This window comes from Quercus robur, chromosome 7 (genome assembly GCF_932294415.1).
Source record: "Quercus robur chromosome 7, dhQueRobu3.1, whole genome shotgun sequence".
NCBI lineage: Eukaryota > Viridiplantae > Streptophyta > Magnoliopsida > Fagales > Fagaceae > Quercus > Quercus robur.
The window spans coordinates 43,674,348-43,697,922 of record NC_065540.1 but is presented as its reverse complement, the minus strand read 5'-3'; the positions used below and the strand labels follow the sequence as shown (position 1 = coordinate 43,697,922).

Genomic DNA, 23,575 nt, shown 5'->3' with positions numbered 1-23,575 from the left:
GCAAGATTCAAAGAATGAGTTAAGTGATAAATGGTTGGCCCCATGTAAGAGTCATCGTATGAGTCACTCTACTGTACACCATAGCAAACACGTTCTGCGTGTTCAAAACGAGGACAGAGTGTAAATTCATGGTGATTAGCAAAAGATGTGATAACTCTTTTTTTTTTTTTTTTTTTTTTGATGAATAAAGATGTGATAACTCTATTGTTACAAAAATAGTAGGGGCATTGAATACGTACGTGTCATAAGGGTAAATGGTGTGGGGGGGGGGGGGGGGGGGAAGTTGTCAACTTTATTTCTGGAAAAGTTGTTTATTTCTGGCAAGTTTAGGCCCATCTTTTTGTCGTTAGTTACAGAGAAAGAGAGTGACCGACAGGGACAGATTTTCAGAAGAAGACAGCAGAGATCGGTCTTGGTTCCCCCACAATTTGTGATTGATTGATTTCTGGAGCTATACTATTTGATATCTGCTCCTTTGCTACTATGATTGATTCTACTGGTGCTTTCAGTTGTATAGACTTCATTAAATCTCATTCATCCCAAAAAAAAAAAAAAAAAAACTACTCCGGTGACTTGTGTGAACGTAAAGTAAAATGGCTTGAATATTTTTCTTCCAAAGTGTGTAGCCTTGGTGGTGCATCATGGTCCTAAAAAAATTCCGGAGTTAATTGCACCCGTGAGGTTAGAACAGGCAAATTGGGTTTTCGAAACATCTAATGCTCTTATCAAATAGTTGTGTAACCCGTTTTGTTAGGTGTAGCGGTTGAATCCATTAGGTTAACAATGTTTCATTGACGGGAAATGGGTTAATGAGAATTTGTATATAATGATTTATTAAGTATTATAAACAAATTCTTCTATATATATATATATATATATATATATAAAAACAAATTTGGTGAATTTTTAAAATGTATTGTTTGGGATATTTATTTTGATTTAACAATGTGTATAGACTTTAGATTGAGAGAAATAAGGTGGTAAAAAATCCTAATCAACTTTCATGTTTGGATTTTTTTTATAAAGGAAATGTTTGAAAAATATATATACTAGTCACTAACTCGTGCGATGTACGGGAAAACTATTGATTATAAGGTCTAATGAAATTTAAAAATAAGAAATTGAGTTAATAATATGCATTTTGTAGACATTTTGCAAGATAGCATTTAAAAAAAAATGATCATAATAAAATAAAATACAATGGGAAGAAATATTTAATTTCTATACTTTCCATGGTTTAGAAATGTTATCTAACATAGATTATTATTGGGTTGCCAGGAGAGATTTTTATAAATTGTTAATATTAGAAATATGTTGACATATGTGCATTTATTGTCAATAACTCACTGCAAGTGCATAGTTACTGAAACCTACAAAGTAATTCACAATTATTGAATTAGTAAAGCAAAATTCCCAAAAGTTATATATACACACACTTAGAACTAATACCCCATTTGAACACATACATATTGTACAACCAAGTCTTAATTTTCCCATCAACAGCCTTTGAAAATATAAATTGCAAAGATATAAATAAAGACCATGATGAGGAGAATACTAAGTTTCAAATTTGAGTAGTAATATGACTTTCTCAATTTTGCTTGGTTGTGGTAATAATAATATAGATAATTCAATACATGGAACAATATTAAAATTATAACACCTTATTCCATTATCTTTTATGTTGAATCTAAACAAACAATTAATTAAAATATGGATAGATCATACATAGATTATATGTGAGATTGAATGACAATTTTAATAAACCAAAAATCACATCTTTAATTAAGAAAAAAAAATCACATGAACCCAAAAAAAAAAAAAAAAATTCTCTATAAAGTAAAAGTAGATAAAGTAAAGAATTAAGATTTAGTAATAAGTTTTTGATGTAGTTGTCTTGAGACGTTTGCGAAGCATTTGGATTGGTAGACTCTTTTCTGAAGTTCATGTTACTTCTATTTTCTATTACTATTAAGAAGTATTAATCCTAAAATGGTGAAGGAATTGCAAGATTGGCACTCATGATACAAATGATAAAGTTTGGTTTAAAAGAAAACTTTGGTGGCAATATCCATGCTTTACACGTCTGAAATAATGCATGTAGTTATATTACTTGGTTCATCTCAAGTCATGCTCATGCCAACCACTTACTTCCTTGTTCCGTCCACGGCACCACAACACAAAGAAAGAACAATATGGCTTCACTTATGATCGACAATATTTGTATCTTTCGAATTGAAGGTATGATTTGACTTTAGGCTAAACGACATCCCATTCACATCTCAGCAGTTTAGAACAAAATGACACATTTGTTTCGTCATTCTTCTTCCTCATTGTTGGGAAACTTGTTTTGCTTTAGTTGCCATCTTCTCCTTTGTTGGTCAATGTAGCCATTGACGTGATGGTTCACCTTTGCACAACAAATTCGAATATATGGTTATTGCCTTGATCTAAACTGGTGTAACTTGGCTTTTGAACGTCACCACCACATGATAGAATTATATCACCATGAAATTCTGATAACATGCCATCATCGTACTATTTTCTCTCTCTTCCATAAGATAACTCAGTCCTCAACAGTCACACAAATTTTCCACAATGAAACCATGATTGATATAATCTTATTAAAAAATTGCATCAAGAACCTGCTCGGATACCATTATTGGATCCTACAATGTGAATAGTAATTCCGTTAGGTGGGGATCACCAAAACTGATAGAGAGATAATGTAAATTGTGTAACAAATGAATGCAGAGTATCAATATTTATAAACTTCTTCATGTCTTTTGGGAAGAAATATATCTCTTTACCAAAAGATGTATCTTATCTAGGAAAATTTAAATGTCTTGCAAAAACCACCAAACGAAAAGGCACAATGTTTCGGGTTTTTAAAAATGTAAACGTGTCAGTAATTTATATAGCCACATGGCACAATGAGGAGTAGTCAACAAAAAGTCAAACGTTTCGACTATTAGTTATTATATAGAATATAGATATATATATAGGTTGTATATATACACATACTGATAAACGGATATTTAATAAGAAGAGTAGTGTCGAGCCTAGTAACGTAGGCTTGTTACCAAGTGGGGCTATAAAAGTGATTGGATCTATATTGGATTTCAAGGTGGAGCCTTTAACACTGGCCGAAGACCCCTAGCCCATGGGTTAATGGGCCAAACCCCATCCACCATGGTTGGTAGCTAAAAATATAAATTGATAAATTAGGAATAAAAAGAGTAGTGATGCCAAAATAATAATAATAATAATAATAACAACACTAGATCGTCATTATATTTCCTTCCATGATATGATTAACACTTTTTCATTGAAAATTTATTCAATAGATAATATTATCTACTCAAACTTGAATACTATATTCCACCATATTTTTAAAGTTCTTTTATAGACGCAACAAAATTTCACAATATAATTACAAATTAGGTGTCAACTGACCATAAGCCAAAATAATAATAATAATAATAATAATAATAATAATAATACTTATTATTATTATTCACTGCAACTCAAAACAAGAATATTATGAAAATATTATGAGATTTTATTGTGTTTTTAAACTTGCTCTCAAATTTATTAGGACTTAGAGTTTAAACAATTTCACCAATCTGGCTCATCTATATATGTGTATATATATATATATATATATAACCGAAGTCTCTGGAGTTCCTACAATTTTCCATGTCACCACTATTTTCTTTTCTTTTTTATTTTAGATTCTTTTTATTTTTGGTTTTATATCTTATATGTTTATTATTTTCCTTCAACGTGTAATTATCTTATCAAGTGTTACAATAGTTTAGTTTAAATAAAACTCTATTAGATATATGTTTCAAATGCTTGAAAATTCTACTTCAACTAAAATTCTATAACAGAAATTTCAACAAATATAAACCCCTGCCAAGGTCAAAACTCTTTGTACTCACTCAAATTTTCACAAAGAAAACACACATATCAAATTGAAGCCATAGTCGGAAGCAAGTTAATTCTTCAATGAGAACAACAAATACGCAAAGTCTATGAATTAACAACAAAGTCTATGAATTGTAGTGATGGACAGTCATCCACAAATAACATCCAAGCAAGGGCTTTATGTTCTTCTTAATTATCTCATATAATTCTATGAATTATTTTATTTAATATTTTTTGGAATTAATATATTTAGATGGTTGGCATGGCAAACAACGTAAAAACAATTTTCTGTCATTTATGTTGCTTTCTACATAACCCTAAATCAATGTTGAAAGGTTGTGTTTTACAACCATCTGATCTTGGTAACCAAACCCTGCACCTATGATTGTTTATGATTATTTTTGTTCATTGTTTATAGTTTAAACCCATTAAAACTTATTGCTTGATGTTATTTCATGGTTTTTTTTTCCCCTTTACTTTTTCTTTCAGGGTTGCTAGGAACACAACCTAACATGTGATTTTTTTTCATTGTTTAAAGTTTAGACCCATTAAAATTTAAAACTTCTTACCTTATGGGTTCATATAACTTTTTCTTCTTCTTATTTTTCTCTTTTGAATAGTCATATATTTTTGGCATCTTGGAAATTTTTACATCTAAATTTTTCTATTAGTTTTTGCAATATTTGAACATGTTTAGTAGGTTTCAACGACTATGCCATGTGTAAGGGTAAAATTCCCAAGTCAAACAACGGGCCTTGGGCCCATGCAGAGTCCAGCCACAACCGAGGAGAAAATGGGGCGCCAAAAAGACTTCCGACCCAACCCTAATAAGTCCAAACTTATTTAAAAAGACGTCCGAGGAGGAATGTCTCCTCGGACATGCCAAATATGGGCCCAATGTGCACCCTATCCATAATGGGGAATCATTCCAAACAAATATTGGTAGTAAGGATGAGCCTCACAAAGCAAGGAGAAAAATGAGAGTATAGGATGTCCAAGGGGAAACCACAACTGCCGCATTAAATACAAGGAAACTACTTTTCTGGCCGCATTAATGTGGAGAGGACAGGCGAACAGTGTTACCTTGGCCACTGCAACTCACAGAAAGGTGGGGTGGATGTCCGATGGGACAGGCACTCAAGTGAAGGTCCAGATGATCAACAAGTGTAAGGCCCTTATTACTTTAAGGAGGCTATATAAGAGAAGGGCATCCCAATGAAGAGGGGATCGGAAAAAGAAAAGAAAGAAGGATATAGAGAGAGAGAAAAAGATTAGAGCCTTTAATCAAAAACAGAGGTACACCCATACGTCTCCTCGGACCGAGTATCCAGTGGACATGAAGGAGGTATTCTTACGTCCAAACCGCTGCATGGCCTAAAATTAACTAACATTCACTTCGTCAAGTCCTAGTTCTGTAACCCGCTCTCTACAAATTCATTGTCTAGGGTTCTTTGGGCCAAAATCACCTACTTGCTGGGCCTGGGCCCCAAAAACAGACCCTACAATTGGCGCCGTCTGTGGGAAGAACTTGTGTCTCAACAAGTGAAACCATAAGAAATGGAAGGATCAGGTCTACGCCAAATCGGACGCGCAGATTCCCAACGGCAGGACAACTTTTTGAATCTCGAACGGGAGAAAGATCAAGACAAGCAGCGAGAGGGCAATGTGAACACCTCCCACACGAGCAGGAGCCGCTCGAAAGGGAAAGGACATGCATCCCATAAGCGAAACAATCGAAAGGCTTTACAGCAAGAAATTGATGACTTGAATAAGAAGCTGCGCCGAGCGCAGCGAAAACGTCCTTCACCCGGCTCGGATACTAGCAGTGATGAGGACAATGAATACAGGCGGAGATCAAGAACCCCTTCAAGCGAGACTTTTTCCTATGAGGAAGAGCAACCTCGCAAACACGGCCACAAAAGCCCATCTTACCAAGGCCTGGCCAACGATGCCATGAGCAAGGCCCTGGATCGCATCTCCCAGTCGCCTTTCACGCGTAGAATAGAAGGGGCAGAGCTTCCTCGACGGTTCCATCAACCAACATTTGCCATATACAATGGTCGGACTGACCCAGTAGAGCATGTAAGCCAGTTTAATCAGAGGATGGCTGTCCATTCCAAGGATGAGGTGTTGATGTGTAAGGTGTTTCCGTCCAGCCTGGGACCTATGGCAATGAGATGGTTTGATGACCTTAAGCCAAATTCCATAAATTCCTTTAAGCAGCTGACATAGGCTTTTGGTTCCCGCTTCATTACCAGCAGCAGAGTCCCTCGGCCCTTAAATTCCCTCCTATCCTTGTCCATGCGAGAAGGAGAAACACTAAAGGCCTATTCAGACAGGTACTGGGAAATGTATAATGAGATAGAGGGAAATTATGATGACGTCGCCATTAGTACATTCAAGAGGGGCCTGCCGACAAAGCATGGCTTAAGGAAGTCCCTGACTGGGAAGCCGGTCACTAGTGTGCGCCAACTCATGGACAAAATCGACAAGTACAAAAAGGTCGAGGAAGACCAGCAGACGGGAAAGGGCAAAGCGAAGGTTGTCCCTCAGGAGAGGAGGGACTTCAGGTCGGACCGTATTATCAATAGTAACAGGCCGAGAAGAGATTACTCGGAACAGTCTGGATCCATTGGGGCGCAGGCAGTCCATGCTGTGTTCCAAGAACCATTACACAAGATCCTAGAGAAGGTAAAGCACGAACCGTTCTTTCAATGGCCAAGCAGGATGGCAAGTGACCCCTCGAAACGTAACCAGAATCTGTATTGCGCGTACCACTGAGAGCCAAGTCACACCACCGATATCACTCTTTGTCAGGCTAGATCTTTGTTAGGCTAGATCTTTCTTGGAGTACCCTCCCTACCAAGAAAGATCTAGCCTGACAAAGAGTGATATCTGATAGGGAAAATTTGTTGGGTCGTCAAAAGTTGGGAAAATAAAGATACCAAAAGTTGTTGTTCTCTATAGGAATTCTTTCATTTTGTCACTATGAAAGTTGTTTTGGGGAATTAGATAAATATGACAATTGGGTTAGATCTAGCAAATCTTATTGTAATGTTGTCTCAATTGTCAATTTTGATTGGAGGTGTCTCCTCTAGCTTGAATTGTATTGATCTAGTTTAGGTTTTTTTTTTTTTTTAAATGAAATTGTGTAGTTTATCCTATATAAATAAAATTTTGTGGTGGAGTTCTCTATCTCATGTAGCACGGGCTGCTAACTCAATAGCTCAGGGCTTATTTGGTAGCGGTTTTCAAGTATTGTTATTCAAAATAATGTGAAAACTATGGTTTAAAAAGTGTTAAGAAAACATGCGTTTAAAGTACTCATAATGCAAAAAATATGTTTTGCACTGTGTTTCAAATAACATATTTAAAAATGTGAAAAAAAATATAATTTTGTGTTTGGTATGTGAATGTGTTTTTAGAAAAAATTGGTAAGTTTGGCAAATTCAGTATTTTTAAACACTAAAAACTGTTGTTTGGAATTACTTACCAAACAGGCCCTCATTGTTTAGCAAAATTCTTTAGGAATTTAGTTGACAATGTTGTTTAGATTGAGGACTTTCTCCCACCTGTGAGGAAGCTTTGTATTTTGATATACATAACTTTCAATCAAGAAATGATGTGGACAAGTTTAACTCCCAAAAAAAGAAAAAAAAATCTGTGATGTAAAATGGATTTTAGTTTAGCTCAATTGATAAATTTTGATTAAATTTCTTATATCCTTAATGTTTGCGGCAATTTTGATTTGCCCCCTTTGATTCAAGTCTTTTTGTTGATATGGTGGCCACTAAATGCCACAAAAGCCAATTACCTAAGCTAAGTTGGTTTAATTAAATCACGCTATGTGAATTCAACTATACCATATTAAATAAATAGGCTAAAAATTTTAAGTAATTAAATAAATTGTTTAAAATCTAAATAGAATAAATTGAAAATTATGCTAATTACAATTTTACACCTATAAAATAGAATAATTTTGATTTTACTCCCTATTGTTTTAAAAATTTGGATTTGCTCCCCTAACTTTATATATTGTTTCGATTTGGACACTTAAATTAATGCGTCATACCTAGCTGCCCATCAAGTGCCACCTAAACTGTCACATGAGCTAGCTGGTCCAATGAAAATCATAACATGCCATTTTAGTTATCAATTAAGCAACTTAATTTATTTATGAAAAAATTAATCTAAAAAATCATCAAACCTAAAATTAAAATATAAAATACTAACTAAAATACAATATTGCTATTTCAATTAATAAGAAAAAAAATCTTAAAGATGTCTAGTCATCTCTCACTCCCCCTGTAGGGACACGATTTGTTTAACGGCCCAAGAGTGACGTTGGGCTCGTATGCAATGGGCCCCAACAATATGATTTGTAGAGAGTGGGCTTGAAAGGCATGACCTTGGGCACAGGTGGACGGTTTGATCGTGGCGTCTATGGAAATTCTTATATGGGTGGGCCTGGCTTGACCGGCTAAGCCCTCCATTGGTACGGGTTGTAGGACTTTTGTCCTCGGACGCTGTCCAAGGATCCTTATATCCTTCCATTTCTCCCCTTTTACCGGGGGAGAGAGTCCTCCGCCCCTTTTCTTCTGGGGGTATTTTTCTTTTTATACTCATGTTTGCTTTCCTCTTTAGAGTCCACGTGTAAGTTTCACTTTTCTGGGGTGCAGACCTGTCCTGTTAACCCATACCCAGTATGGTTTGGGGTCGTTGGGAAAGTTAAAGGGTATGGTTTAAAGTATGGACTTGTCAGATACAGGGCTTGGTATTATGATGTTGGCAGCTTTTTCCCTTACCCTGCCCCTGAACTCAGTTTCCCCCTTTCTTCAGGCATTTCGTGAGGTGCCGAGCAAGAGGTCGTCCTCGGCAATGGCTCTCCTCGGATTGGGCCCTAGGCCCTGGGCCCCCATGTAGAGTGGGCCTGGTCCGCGAATTCACTAGCCCCACAATAGCCCCTCAAAATCCTGCTGCCCGACTTTTAGTTGGGGATGAGGATTTTGATAATGCTGGGCCCACATCACGACTCACTCAGATTATATACTTTTTGATGTTTAGGCTTTTCCATTTGCATAGGAGATGCACTGGATTAAGAGGCATTCCTTTAGTCTTTAGTCACGCGGTGCCCTTTGACGTTCCAGCGTTCGAGACGCGCCTTCATGAGAATCCTTTAATCTTATGGTTGCAGGTGGCGTTGGGAATTGAGCCGAAATCATTTTGTCTGTAGCGTTCCTTGGAACTCTGCGTGAATTAAATGTCACCTCCTTGTCTTTTAAATAAATAGGATAGGAGGTTGCTCCACTTACACATAAATCCTTCAGTTTCCTCCCAAACCATAATCCTTCAGCCATAATCACAGCCTCCATATCCGGTGTTATCCACCCTTAGTGTAATATGCTTGAGGCGCGGGTTGGGGTGAAGGAACTCCATCCGCCACAGAGGCGCCGGGTCCTTCCGAGACTCAAGGTAGCGTGGTCTGGGCAAGGGAGGCACAGATTCAAGAAAATATTCCGTCTTGACAAAGGGGGAAATGGTGTTTCTCCTTCTTTTAGTCAAAATCCGAAGCAAGTACTGGTCGCACCAGATTCTTGGTGCATCAGAAGTAAAGTTTTCCGCCATCAGCGCCGTCTGCTTTATCGCAGACGTGGTTACGTGAAGGCCCATCAACTTCCGGCTCCCTGCACCTTTTCTTCAACGGTGCTGGCCTCAAGTTGGGTTCTCTGCACCTTTTCTTCAGCTCCGCTAGCCCGAAGTTGGGCTCTCTACGTCTTTTCTTCAACGGTGCAAGCCCCACGTTGGGTTCTTTGGCTGCCTGAGTTATAGGCATGTAAAAGTGCTAAGGAATGGTTTTCCTTGAACAACGTCTTGAAACAGCAGCCAACCTCTCCTCTGTACTACTTCCTCGGTTTTCTCTTTACTCTCTTGTATCTTTCTTTTCGCTTATGTAGTTAGCTTTAATATAAGCTTATTCCAGCTTTTCATTGCACGCTGTATTATTTATTTGTCTTAATAAAAGTGGAATTTATTTACTTGTTTTAAATTTTTTTTTTTTTTTTTTTTTTTTTTTTTGCAACAACTACTTTGTGAATGGGTGTGCTCTATGTGTGTTTTTCTTCAATGATACTTGGAGCAGGAAACCTTGAAACATAATCCGACTAATTCTAATTTATCGACATTACCAGGCATAATAACGATAATTCATGATAATTCACAGTAAATTAAACTCAGGAAACTAACTGAGATAACAGCTGAATGTTCCGTGATACGTGCGAGGAGACCGTCCGAGAACGATAAACTCTAAATAATCCATCCGAAAGGATGGCCGAGCAGTGAGGGACTTCGATTGTGTTTTTGGTAACATGTTGCTCTATATTGCATCAATCCCTTTGGTACTGAGGATCCGAGAGCAGACTTGGGAATCCATACAGTTTAGGGATTAACCCAATTGTTAATGGAGAGCTATCCTCGGACAGATTTTAAGGTCCATGTAACGTAGTTTTTCTTTTGAGTACTTGGTTTCCCCATAGGCTTGAGTCCGAGGACCATGCAAGGCCTTGGTTCTGTCCAAAACTTGTAGTTTTTCCTGTGTACTTGGTTTCCCCATAGGCTTGAGTCCGAGGACCATGCAAGGCCTTGGTTCTGTCCAAAACTTGTGGTTTTTCTTCTAAGTAGTTGGTTTCCCCAGAGGCTTGAGTCCGAGGACCATGCAAGGCCTTGGTTCTGTCCAAAACTTGTAGTTTTTCTTCTAAGTAGTTGGTTTCCCCAGAGGCTTGAGTCCGAGGACCATGCAAGGCCTTGGTTCTGTCCAAAACTTGTAGTTTTTCTTCTAAGTAGTTGGTTTCCCCAGAGGCTTGAGTCCGAGGACCATGCAAGGCCTTGGTTCTGTCCAAAACTTGTAGTTTTTCTTCTAAGTAGTTGGTTTCCCCAGAGGCTTGAGTCCGAGGACCATGCAAGGCCTTGGTTCTGTTCAAAACTTGTAGTTTTTCTTTTAAGTAGTTGGTTTCCTCAGAGGCTTGAGTCCGAGGACCATGCAAGGCCTTGGTTCTGTCCAAAACTTGTAGTTTTTCTTCTAAGTAGTTGGTTTCCCCAGAGGCTTGAGTCCGAGGACCATGCAAGGCCTTGGTTCTGTCCAAAACTTGTAGTTTTTCTTCTAAGTAGTTGGTTTCCCCAGAGGCTTGAGTCCGAGGACCATGCAAGGCCTTGGTTCTGTCCAAAACTTGTAGTTTTTCTTCTAAGTAGTTGGTTTCCCCAGAGGCTTGAGTCCGAGGACCATGCAAGGCCTTGGTTCTGTTCAAAACTTGTAGTTTTTCTTTTAAGTAGTTGGTTTCCTCAGAGGCTTGAGTCCGAGGACCATGCAAGGCCTTGGTTCTGTCCAAAACTTGTAGTTTTTCTTCTAAGTAGTTGGTTTCCCCAGAGGCTTGAGTCCGAGGACCATCCAAGGCCTTGGTTCTGTCCAAAACTTGTAGTTTTTCTTCTAAGTAGTTGGTTTCCCCAGAGGCTTGAGTCCGAGGGCCATGCAAGGCCTTGGTTCTATCCAAAACTTGTAGTTTTTCTTTTACTTATCTATTGATTTAATTTCCAAAGGTTAGCCCCTTGACCCAGGTGGGTAGGGGTTAACTTGATGTTGGAAGCCCCTAGAATTGCCTGTGCCCTTGGCACTGCCAGGCATAGCTCCTAGTGGGAACTTATGTTGGAACAACAACAACATGTCGCTGGTAATGAAGGCACCCTCATAGACCCTTGCTCGACAAAGGCTTAACTTCGCCGCCGCCTGAGCCAACGCGCAAGCCTTCCCACAGACGGCGCCAATTGTAGGGACACGATTTGTTTAACGGCCCAAGAGTGACGTTGGGCTCGTATGCAATGGGCCCCAACAATATGATTTGTAGAGAGTGGGCTTGAAAGGCATGACCTTGGGCACAGGTGGACGGTTTGATCGTGGCATCTATGGAAATTCTTATATGGGCGGGCCTGGCTTGACCGGCTAAGCCCTCCATTGGTACAGGTTGTAGGACTTTTGTCCTCGGACGCTGTCCAAGGATCCTTATATCCTTCCATTTCTCCCCTTTTACCGGGGGAGAGAGTCCTCCTCCCCTTTTCTTCTGAGGGTATTTTTCCTTTTATACTCATGTTTGCTTTCCTCTTTAGAGTCCACGTGTAAGTTTCACTTTTCTGGGGTGCAGACCTATCCTGTCAACCCATACCCAGTATGGTTTGGGGTCGTTGGGAAAGTTAAAGGGTATGGTTTAAAGTATGGACTTGTCAGATACAGGGCTTGGTATTATGATGTTGGCAGCTTTTTCCCTTACCCTGCCCCTGAACTCAGTTTCCCCCTTTCTTCAGGCATTTCGTGAGGTGCCGAGCAAGAGGTCGTCCTCGGCAATGGCTCTCCTCGGCTTGGGCCCTAGGCCCTGGGCCCCCATGTAAAGTGGGCCTGGTCCACGAATTCACTAGCCCCACACCCCCAATAAACAATCAATAGTTTATGAATAAATTTTAAGGGAAATGCAGAGTTTAATTAATAATTTTTTTCTTTTTAGCGTTTTTTGCTCCATTACTATCCTGAACAATGAGAATAAATAATAAATATGTGGAAAGCTTTTAAATTGAAACAATTTCCGAATTGTGAGCCTTTTTGTCTAATTTCTCTAAAATCAACAATAACTTCATAGAGACATTGAAAGACTATTATTGAAGAACACGTACGTTGATCATTAAAAACCATGTACCACTCAGTCAAAAAAAAAACCATGTACCACACTCGCCTTCAACTAGTTTTTTTAAAAATCAAAGCTAATATTCAATTTAGTCCTAGACCTTAATTTCAATTCTCAAATAAATCTTTAAAAATTTTACTTTTTTGTCAATTAATAAGTCTTTCATTTTGTAAAAATGAATCAACTTGGTCTTTCCGTCTAAATCTATTAAGAAACGGCATCCTTTAAATACCCTATTTTTTAAATACTAATTTGACTGAAAACATACATACATGGGTCATTTAATATATATATATATATATATATATATACTAGTCGCTAACCTATGTGATGCACGGAAAAACTATTTTATATAAAGATGAAACATTAATTACTTAATGAAAAATAAAAATCAAACTTAAGTTTAAAATAAAATGAAGAATTAAATCTTAAATATCCTCAACTATCCATAAAATGTACGAAACATAAAATCTTTAGACAGTTATTCATTGCCTTACCATATACTGTCGTGTATGTACTACAATGACCAATCACCACTTACCAAGAGATGCAAATAAAACATTTGCTTTGACTTCATCACCGAATTGCAGAAAAAGAGCAGCATAGTACGAATACACTACAGAACCTAAATAATGCCCAACCAAGCAATAAATCGTAAGAGACAAAAAAGGCTTAATATCATATAATATATTATAAGCCAACTATATTTCAAAACCAAACAATGCAGCGCAGGCACAATACACATAATACACATAGACCAGCAAATATATAGACCAATGCTCAATCAAACAAAGATTCAAGAAGACAAATATCTTAATATAATATAATTTAATTAATCCCACCACTACTGTCAAGCATCAAAACAACTTTATACAATGGTTGGAAAATATCTCAGACACAGAGCAAACACAACAAATATGACAAAGGCAAAACACTATCGGCAATTGGTTTACTCTGCGCAAAATTTTCTCAAACACATGGTGTGCACAAAATATTTCAATGCCTTAGTTATAAATGTTTGTTATTATAAAAATTAAAAATTAAAAACAAAAAACAATATCATGATTGTGAAGAAAAGAATTACCAATAGCAATAGCGACAAGGGTGCTCTGTTTTTTGTCCACAACCTTCGTTGGGTTTGTTCTCGCAGAGGGGAAAAAAAACAGAAAACGGAAAAACGAAAAGAAGAAAACAAAAAGTAAACAGCGTATATAAACAATAATAAGTAGTTACCCACACGAAACTAAATAAGCAAATCACCGAAAAGATACAATTGTTTAGTGTTTTAAAGTGAACATGTCAGCAATTTATGTAGCCGTGTGGCGGAATGAGAAGTGGTCAACGAAAAGTCAAACGTTTCGGCTATTAATTATTATATAGATATATAAAATCCTTCTAAAAAAAATTATATTTTAATAATTCATTTATAATTTAGAATTTGATTTTTTTTTATGAGAAAAATTCCGTAGTTATTTTTTTTTTAGAAACAAAAGTAATTATAATTACGTAGTTATAAATTATAATAACAGGAAATGAACTGAGACTTGTTAAAAAAATAAACCTCATACTTTTTTTTTTTTTAGAAGAAAAAATAAACCTCATACTATTGCGTGGAATTTGATCATTAATGTGGGTCTTTTTTATTCAGCTTTTTCTTATATGGATAGATGGTCCATTGTGTCTCAACGAAAATGGGTTTTCGATTTGATGTGTACCTTTGCAATGCAATAATTGAGGGGTGTGTATGTTTTGCACGTAAACTGTTTGATGAGATGTGGTTTTTTGGATGTCGATGATTTTGGGGTATGTTTGTGAGGGAAGTGTTAGTAATGCTTTTGATTTGTTCCGGGAAATGATGGTAAAGTCTGAACCCGATTCAGTGACATTGATGGTAATGTTGCAGGCTTGTAGTGCTGGTGATAGTTTGATTCATGGGAGGCAACTTCATGTTTAGTGGGTTAGAAACAGATGGATCAGTACAAAATTCAGTTTTGAAAGTGTGTACTAGGACAGGTAGTGTTGAAGAAGTTTGAATATTTTTCAGCAAGATGGACTGAAAGGATGATGTTTCGTGGAATATTCTGATTTCCTTTTATTCCATGAAGGGGAATGTTGAAAAGTTAGTGAATAGGTTTAGCGAAATGCAGGGTATATCTACACTCAGCATTGAGACTTTTAACATTACTTATATCAGCATTTGCGAAGTCTAGAGATCTATTTAAAGTGAATAGATACATTCTTTAGCCATTAAAACTGGTTTTAGCAATTATGTTTTGTTGACTTCTTTTTTGGATTTTTCTGCTAAATGTGCAGAAACAGAGATATCAGCTCAATTGTTTATAGAACCCAGAGAAACACTGCTAAGTTTGGAGCTATGCCGCCGGCATTCATTCAAATGGATATATTAAGGATGCCATAAATTTGTTCCATCAAATGCAAGCTGCAAATTTTGAGGACAGGGCTGAGATTATGACAAGCATTCCAGATGCATATACGCATCTGGCAGCAGTGCAATTGGGTAAGGCAATCATTGCTACTCTATAAGAAAACTTGTTTTACAAATCCATGGACGGAACAACACACATGGAAACCTGTGTCTTAAACATGTGCATAAGATGTGGAAACATTTCTTCTGCTAGAATGTGTTTTGATGACCAAATACCACCAATTTCAGAAATTTTTTGTAAAAAAACACTGTTTCGGAACTATATAGGGAAATACCACTTTTTATGGTACTTGAGTTTCTTAAACTCGAGTTACTAGAAGTTTTGCTATCGTGCCACTGCTGAGGTGGAAATTGGGCAATTAAAAAAAATTTTGTGGTACTCGAGCATGCTAAACTCGAGTACCATGCAACACAATACTCGAGTATAACAGGCTCGAGTACCATTTTATAATAAAATGCTGTTTTTTTTTTTTTCTAAGGTACTCGAGCTCACCAAACTCGAGTACCTTGTAATTTTTTTTTTTTTTTTTGGGATTATTGACAAATAAACATAAACATAAAATGGAGTTTATTTTATTTATAGAGTACTCGAGCTCATCAAGCTCAAGTACCTAGTATTTTTTTTTTTTTTTTGGGGATTATCAACAAATAAACATAAACATAAAAATAAGTAACTTTTTTGCGTTTTTATTTATTTAAATAGAAACATTGTAAAATATAGAGATTTTAATTTCAAAATAAGAATTTAATTTCTACATTAAGTAAAACTATTCACTGTTTTCTCACAAAAATTGTTCACTATTTTCTCCATAAACTATTTCTAGCATTTTGCATAAAATTATTTTCTATTCAACATTATTTAAAAAATTGCTCACTCTCTTTTCTGCGTAAATTATTTTCTGTTCACTATTTAAAAAATCGTTCACTATTTTCTCATAAAACACCTAGTGAAATCGTTTTTTCTAAATCTAAATGCCAAATTTGAATGCTTTTTCATGTTTGAATTTCACAATAATCGAATCTATTTTTCTGCATTGATAAAATCTATTTCTACATTAATAAAATTTGCTCTCTGTACATCATGTTCACGTATATTCGAATCTGATTACTGCATTCATAAAATCTGTTTTTTGCATTAAGTAAAACCGTTCATTGTCTTATCATAAAAATTGTTCACTATTTTCTGCATAAACTATTTCTAGCATTCTGCATAAAATTATTTTCTCTTCAGCATTATTTAAAAAATTGTTCACTCTCTTTTCTACGTACATTATTTTTTGTTCACTATTTAAAAAATTAATTCTTGTTTTCTCATAAAACACCTAGTAAAATCTTGTTTTCTAATTTTAAAAACCAAATCTGAATGCTTTTTCATGTTTAAATTTCCAAATGAACGAATTTGTTTTTTTGCATTGATAAAATATGTTTCTACATTAATAAAATTTGCACTATATACATCATGTTTACTGTATATTCAAATCTACTTACTGCATTCATAAAATCTGTTTTTTGCATTAAGTATAACTGTTCACTGTTTTCTGCATAAACTATCTCTAGCATTCTACATAAAATTATTTTATGTTCAGCATTATTTAAAAAATTGTTCACTCTCTTTTCTGCGTAAATTATTTTCTGTTTACAATTTAAAAAATTATTCCCTATTTTCTCATAAAAAACCTAGTGAAATCTTGTTTTCTAATTTTAAAAGCCAAATCTGAATGCTTTTTCATGTTTACATTTCAAAATGAACGAATTTGTTTTTCTGCATTGATAAAATCTATTTCTACATTAATAAAATTTGCTCCCTATACATCATGTTTACTGTATATTCGAATCTGCTTACTGCATTCATAAAATCTGTTTTTTGCATTAAGTAAAACTGTTCACTGTTTTCTCATAAAAATTGTTCATTATTTTCTACATAAACTATTTCTAGCATTTTGCATAAAATTATTTTCCGTTCAGCATTATTTACAAAATTGTTCACTCTCTTTTCTGCATAAATTATTTTCTGTTCACTGTTTTCTCATAAATCACCTACAAAATCGTTTTTTCATGTTTGAATTTCACAATAATCGAATCTATTTTTCTGCATTGATAAAATCTGTTTCTTCATTAATAAAATTTGCACTCTACCCATCATGTTTACCGTATATTCGAATCTGCTTACTGCATTCATAAAATCTATTTTTTGTATTAAGTAAAATTGTTCACTATTTTCTCACAAAAATTTCAAAATGAATGAATTTGTTTTTCTGCTTTGATAAAATCTATTTCTACATTAATAAAATTTGCTCTCTATACATCATGTTCACAAAAAGAATTAGATAGAGGCTTCTACTTATATAGTTACACAAATAGGATAGCCGTATATGGTCCAATACCTTCAGCAAGGAGGCTATTTGGGAAAAGAAAGTTTGTTAAGGATCCTAGAATGATACAAATTGAAAGACAGACAGATAGATCACTATTCACTAGCAATAGATAACTATTCACTAGCGAAAAATCACTATTCACTGGCGACAAATCACTATTTCACTAGCGACAGATCACTATTCACCAACAGCGTGAATAGCTTCCAGACAAATCAAGACAGTCCAGACAGATATAGACAGATATAGATAGATGTTCAAAAGTTACTACTATTTACTAGCATGCGTAAAAAGAGATCTGATAGATTCCCGAGATTTGAAAGATTCCCAAACAGACGCAGACAGACTATTACTCATCAGTACTAATTTCCATACTACCGATAGATTAACTTGAGTTAAATTTACCTACTCAGGTTACTTTACCATTGTTCATTTCACCTATAAAAGAGACGGACTACGAAGACAGAAGACAAGTTTCTAAGTTTCTAAGATTCTAAGCTTTTAAGTTCCATGTTTTAGAAAGCCTTTTGTAATAGCCTTCCCTCTCCCTCAGAAAGACTTTTGTACTCTCTCCCCATCTTGTAATCTTGTAACCTCTCTCTTCAGAAAGTTTTATTTTCAAGCTTGTATCAAAGACAGTAGTTTGTTTTCAAGTTTATCAAAGACTGAAGTTTTTATTCAAGTAAGATTTTACTAGTTTCTGTTTTCATATTCCATACTTCATTTTAACCTTATTTTGAATATACCTATTTTGCCATTTTACTTCTTTATTATCTATTTTATCATTGTTTATGCTTCCATATTACTGTTGTGCTCTCTCCTGGGTAGTCATTGGTATTAGAGCATCCGTATCATAAAACACCTAATGAACAGTGAATAATTTATGCAGAAAAAGCAATGAACAATTTTTCAAGTAATGCTGAGCAGAAAATAATTTTATACAGAATACTAAAAATAGTTTATGCAGAAAATAGTGAACAATTTTTATGAGAAAACAATGAATAGTTTTAATTAATGTAGAAAACAAATTTTATGAATGCAGTAAGCAGATTTGAATAGACAGTAAACATGATGTAGCACCAACTGTGGCATGAGTAGTTTTTTGAAAACACATCACCAATCCGCTGTTGTAGCACCAACTGTAGTCATATGAACCACATGCGCCAACAGATGCCACTGTTTCACACATGCTGCTCAATAGCTCGACACGATTTCACACACTATCCAGTCATATCATCCACATTCATGTGAATACTTAAATATATGAATAATCATACCCAGGTGCCAGGGACATAGCACTATGTCAATTAAATATGATGCTTTGTTCAAGAACACTGCAACTACCGCTCACATCTTCAAATCTCATTGTGACATTGGGAACATTTAAAATCCAATTTATGTAGTGTTTTTCCAGCCTGTATTGACATGAAAAGCCCTAATAACTGAAATTATAATGCTTGGAACATGAAATGAGGTTATAAATGCACCACAATAATGATCTTATTTCTACCCCCACTAACTTCGTAGATTGATTAAGCTATGAGTCACAACACCTTAACATTAAATCATACAATACGAAACAAGTTTGGATCTACTTCAACAAATGGATTATCACAAGTGAACAAATGAACAAGTTTTTAAATAGCGAACAGAAAATAATTTTATGCAAAAAATAGTGAACAATTTTTATGAGAAAACAGTGAATAGTTTTACTTAATGCAAAAAACAGATTTTATGAATGCAGTAAGTAGATTCGAATATACAGTAAAAATGATGTACAGAGAGCAAATTTTATTAATGTAGAAATAGATTTTATCAATGCTAAAAAACAAATTCGTTCATTTTGAAATTTAAACATGAAAAAGCATTCAGATTTGGCTTTTAGAATTAGAAAACAAGATTTCACTAGGTGTTTTATGAGAAAACAGGGAATAATTTTTTAAGTAGTGGACAGAAAATAATTTACGCAGAAAAGAGAGTGAACAATTTTTTAAATAATGCTGAACAGAAAACAATTTTATGCAGAATGCTAGAAATTGTTTATGCAGAAAACAGTGAACAATTTTTATGAGAAAACAGTGAACAGTTTTACTTAATGCAAAAAACAGATTTTATGAATGCAGTAAGCAGATTCGAATATACAGTGAACGTGATGTACAGAGAGCAAATTTTATTAATGTAGAAATAGATTTTATCAATGCAGAAAAATAGATTTGATTATTGCGAAATTCAAACATGAAAAAGCATTCATATTTGGCGTTTAGATTTAGAAAAAATGATTTCACTAGGTGATTTATGAGAAAACAGTGAACGATTTTTTAAATAGTGAATAGACAATAATTTATACAGAAAAAAGAGTGAACAATTTTTTAAATAATGCTGAACAAAAAATAATTTTATGCAGAATGCTAGAAATAGTTTATGCAGAAAACTGTGAACAATTTTTATGAGAAAACAGTGAACAGTTTGACTTAAGGCAAAAAAACACATTTTATGAATGCAGTAAGCAGATTCGAATATACAGTAAACATGATGGGCAAAGTGCAAATTTTATTAATGGAGAAACAGATTTTATCAATGCAGAAAAATAGATTCGATTATTGTGAAATTCAAACATGAAAAAGCATTTAGATTTGGCGTTTAGATTTAGAAAAAACGATTTCACTAGGTATTTTATGAGAAAACAGTGAACAATTTTTTAAATAGTGAACAGAAAATAATTTACGCGGAAAAGAGTGTGAACAATTTTTTAAATAATGCTAAACATAAAATAATTTTATGCAGAATGCTAAAAATAGTTTATGCAAAAAACAGTGAACAATTTTTATGAGAAAATAGTGAACAGTTCTACTTAATGCAAAAAATAGATTTTATGAATGCAGTAAGCAGATTCGAATATACTGTAAACATGATGGGCAAAGTGCAAATTTTAGTAATATAGAAACAGATTTTATCAATGCAGAAAAAATAGATTCGATTATTGTGAAATTCAAACATGAAAAAGCATTCAGATTTGGCGTTTAGACTTAGAAAAAATGATTTCACTAGGTGTTTTATGATAAAACAGTGAACGATTTTTTAAATAGTGAACAGAAAATAAATTACGTAGAAAAGAGAGTGAACAATTTTTTAAATAATGTTGAATAGAAAATAATTTTATGCAAAATGCTAGAAATAGTTTATGCAGAAAACAGTGAACAATTTTTGTGAGAAAACAGTGAATAATTTTACTTAATGTAGAAATTAAATTCTTATTTTGAAATTAAAATCTCTATATTTTACAATGTTTCTATTTAAATAAATAAAAACGTAAAAAAGTTACTTATTTTTATGTTTATGTTTATTTGTCGATAATCCCAAAAAAAAAAATTTACTAGGTACTTGAGCTTGATGAGCTCGAGTACTCTATAAATAAAATAAACTCCATTTTATGTTTATGTTTATTTGTCAATAATCCCCCAAAAAAAAAAATATTACAAGGTACTCGAGTTTGGTGAGCTCGAGTACCTTAGAAAAAAAAAAAAAAAAAAAAAAAACAGCATTTTATTATAAAATGGTACTCGAGCGTGTTATACTCGAGTATTGTGTTGCATGGTACTCGAGTTTAGCATGCTCGAGTACCACATAATTTTTTTTAATTGCCCAATTTCCACCTCAGCAGTGGCACGATGGCAAAACTTCTAGGAACTCGAGTTTAAGAAACTCGAGTACCATAAAAAGTGGTATTTCCCTATATAGTTCAGAAATAGTGTTTTTTTACAAAAAATTTCTGAAATTGGTGGTATTTGGCCATTTTGGCCATGTTTTGAAAATATATTGGTCAAAGATATAGTAACCTGGACAACAATGATTGAAGGCTTTGGAAGCCATGGGCTTGGTCTTGAAGCCCTAGAACTTTTTGGTATAATGCTAGAGGAAAGAATAATACCAAACTGTATCACCTTCTTGAGCTTACTGTCTGTTTGTGGCCACTCTGGTCTTGTTATATAAGGGTGTGAAGTTTATAATTCTATGAAATGGATATTTGGTCTTCAACCTAATTTGGATCATTACACTTGTATGGTGGATCTTTTCGGTCAATAATGAAAGATTAAAGAGGCATTGCCATACCATAATAGTGAAAATGGTGATTATTCCTGATAGTAGGATTTGGAGTGCTCTTCTTGCAGCTTGTAGAGTTCATGAAGACATAAAACTCGAGGAATATTTGGCACATAGGCTTTTGAAATTGGAACCTAATAATAGCGCGCATCATACTCTGTTGAGTAATGTAAAGGCAAGTGTTGGACAATGGGGTGAAGTTGAAGAAGGAGAGTAATGAATGAGAAGGATCTGAAGAAGCCAGGGTGGAGTTGCGTTGAGGATAAGGGGGCGATCCATGGATTTGTTTCTGCAAATGGAGGATTTTTTTGAAATATTGATGTGCTTAAGTAGGATGATACAAGAATTTGTGTGGAAGTATTTGTCTAACTTTATCAATTGAGTGGTGCATTCTAATATCCATACCGAGACATTATCTTGGTTTTTGGTTTGGTGTCCACATGTTCAAATAGGGGGGGGCTGAATGAGAGTTCAGCTTAATCTTAATATGCAGTTGGCAGAAGAGAACTTGAGTGGCATTGCCCTCCACCTGAGAAACTTTTGTTTTGCTTGATTGTACTGCCAGAATATTATAAGATGGCCAACCAGCGGGATTATATGTGGTCAAGCAATGTGAATCATACACAACTTGACAAAATCGGGTGCATGAGAAGAATCGGTTCTGGTGGTTCCCAGGTGGTGGTACCCATTCTAAACATTGGGTGGCTGAGTATGTTCAAAGGTTCACTTGCTTTTCATATATTTTGTTCAAATGCATTTCCTTTGCTCAATTTGATATTGCTTTTTTTTTATTGAAGGGCTGAGATAATAATTATCTTATTGGTAAATTTGAAGTCAACGTAGACATGAATTTTTGAATTTTCTCATTAGGAAAAATATATCACATTGAGTCATGCTTGCCCTGTAGACACTCCCTCCCCCCCACCCCCAAGCCAACACAAATAACCTAATTTAAGATATCTAAGCCAAACTGAGCCTGGAAAACCAGAATTAAGAAATAGGCCCATATAATGTCTACCCCAGGAAGAGAGGTAGGAAAAAGGGAAAATGAAAGTAAGAATAACTGACATATTGGGGAAAAAAAAGTGGTCAAATGAAAGGGGTGTTGATGTGAGAAACAGTCTGAAACTTACATTTTAAGTTATGTAATACTGATAATTATTTTAATTTTTCATATGAATTGTTAGTTGTTACTCTGGATGGTATTTCTTTTATGGCTTTATAAGTGATCTGAACAAGATATCCAAGTTTGTTACTAAAATTTGATTTCAACTGCAAGTTCCATTGTGTCTGATTTTATAATCATATATGTAATATGTACTATCATATTCAATGTTGCAACTTTCCCGCTTCAAATTAAAAAAAAAAAAAATTTATCATATAGAACTTGATGGTATTTCCTGGTTTCCTGATTCTATCATATTCATATAGAACTCGATTGTATTTCCACTTTATTTATTTATTTATTTTTAAAGTTTACATAGAACTCATTACTAGTGTTATCAAGTTTCAATTAAATTTTTTTTGCATTGAACTCAATTTTTTGAATATTGAGTTCCACGTGGCATTTTTTATTGAGAAAAGCCACATCACCGAGTGCTACCGTGGCTGTGGCTATTTACTCATGGAACTCAACATCAATGAAATCGAGTTCTATGTGGAATTCAATTTTCACAAAATCAAGTTCCAAAAGGGTGGTTTTATGCTACAAAGTTCGCGAACAGTGCTATTTTGCTGAAAACTTTGTAAATTAGTGCTAGGTGTAGCCATCTCATCCATCAGGTTAACATTGTTTCTTTGATGGGCAATGGGTTTATCAGTATTTTTATCATACGTTTTAATTTGCATCATAAACAAAGCCATGAAGCTTAGTGCTTCAATTTATTACTATATAAGTCTCCATTTTTTATTTACTTCAACAAGCTTAGATGTTCTTTTTTTAAAAAGAATTCTCAGAATGTATTATTTGGGATATTTATTATTTATTTTTCTTTAAGAATATG

General features: G+C 34.7%; 1 pseudogene; it reads left to right on the top strand.

The window, feature by feature from the left end:
• Positions 1-6,231: 6,231 nt before the first annotated feature.
• On the top strand, positions 6,232-21,954 carry LOC126691461 (pentatricopeptide repeat-containing protein At3g26782, mitochondrial-like; annotated as a pseudogene).
• The last annotated feature ends 1,621 nt before the right edge of the window (positions 21,955-23,575 follow it).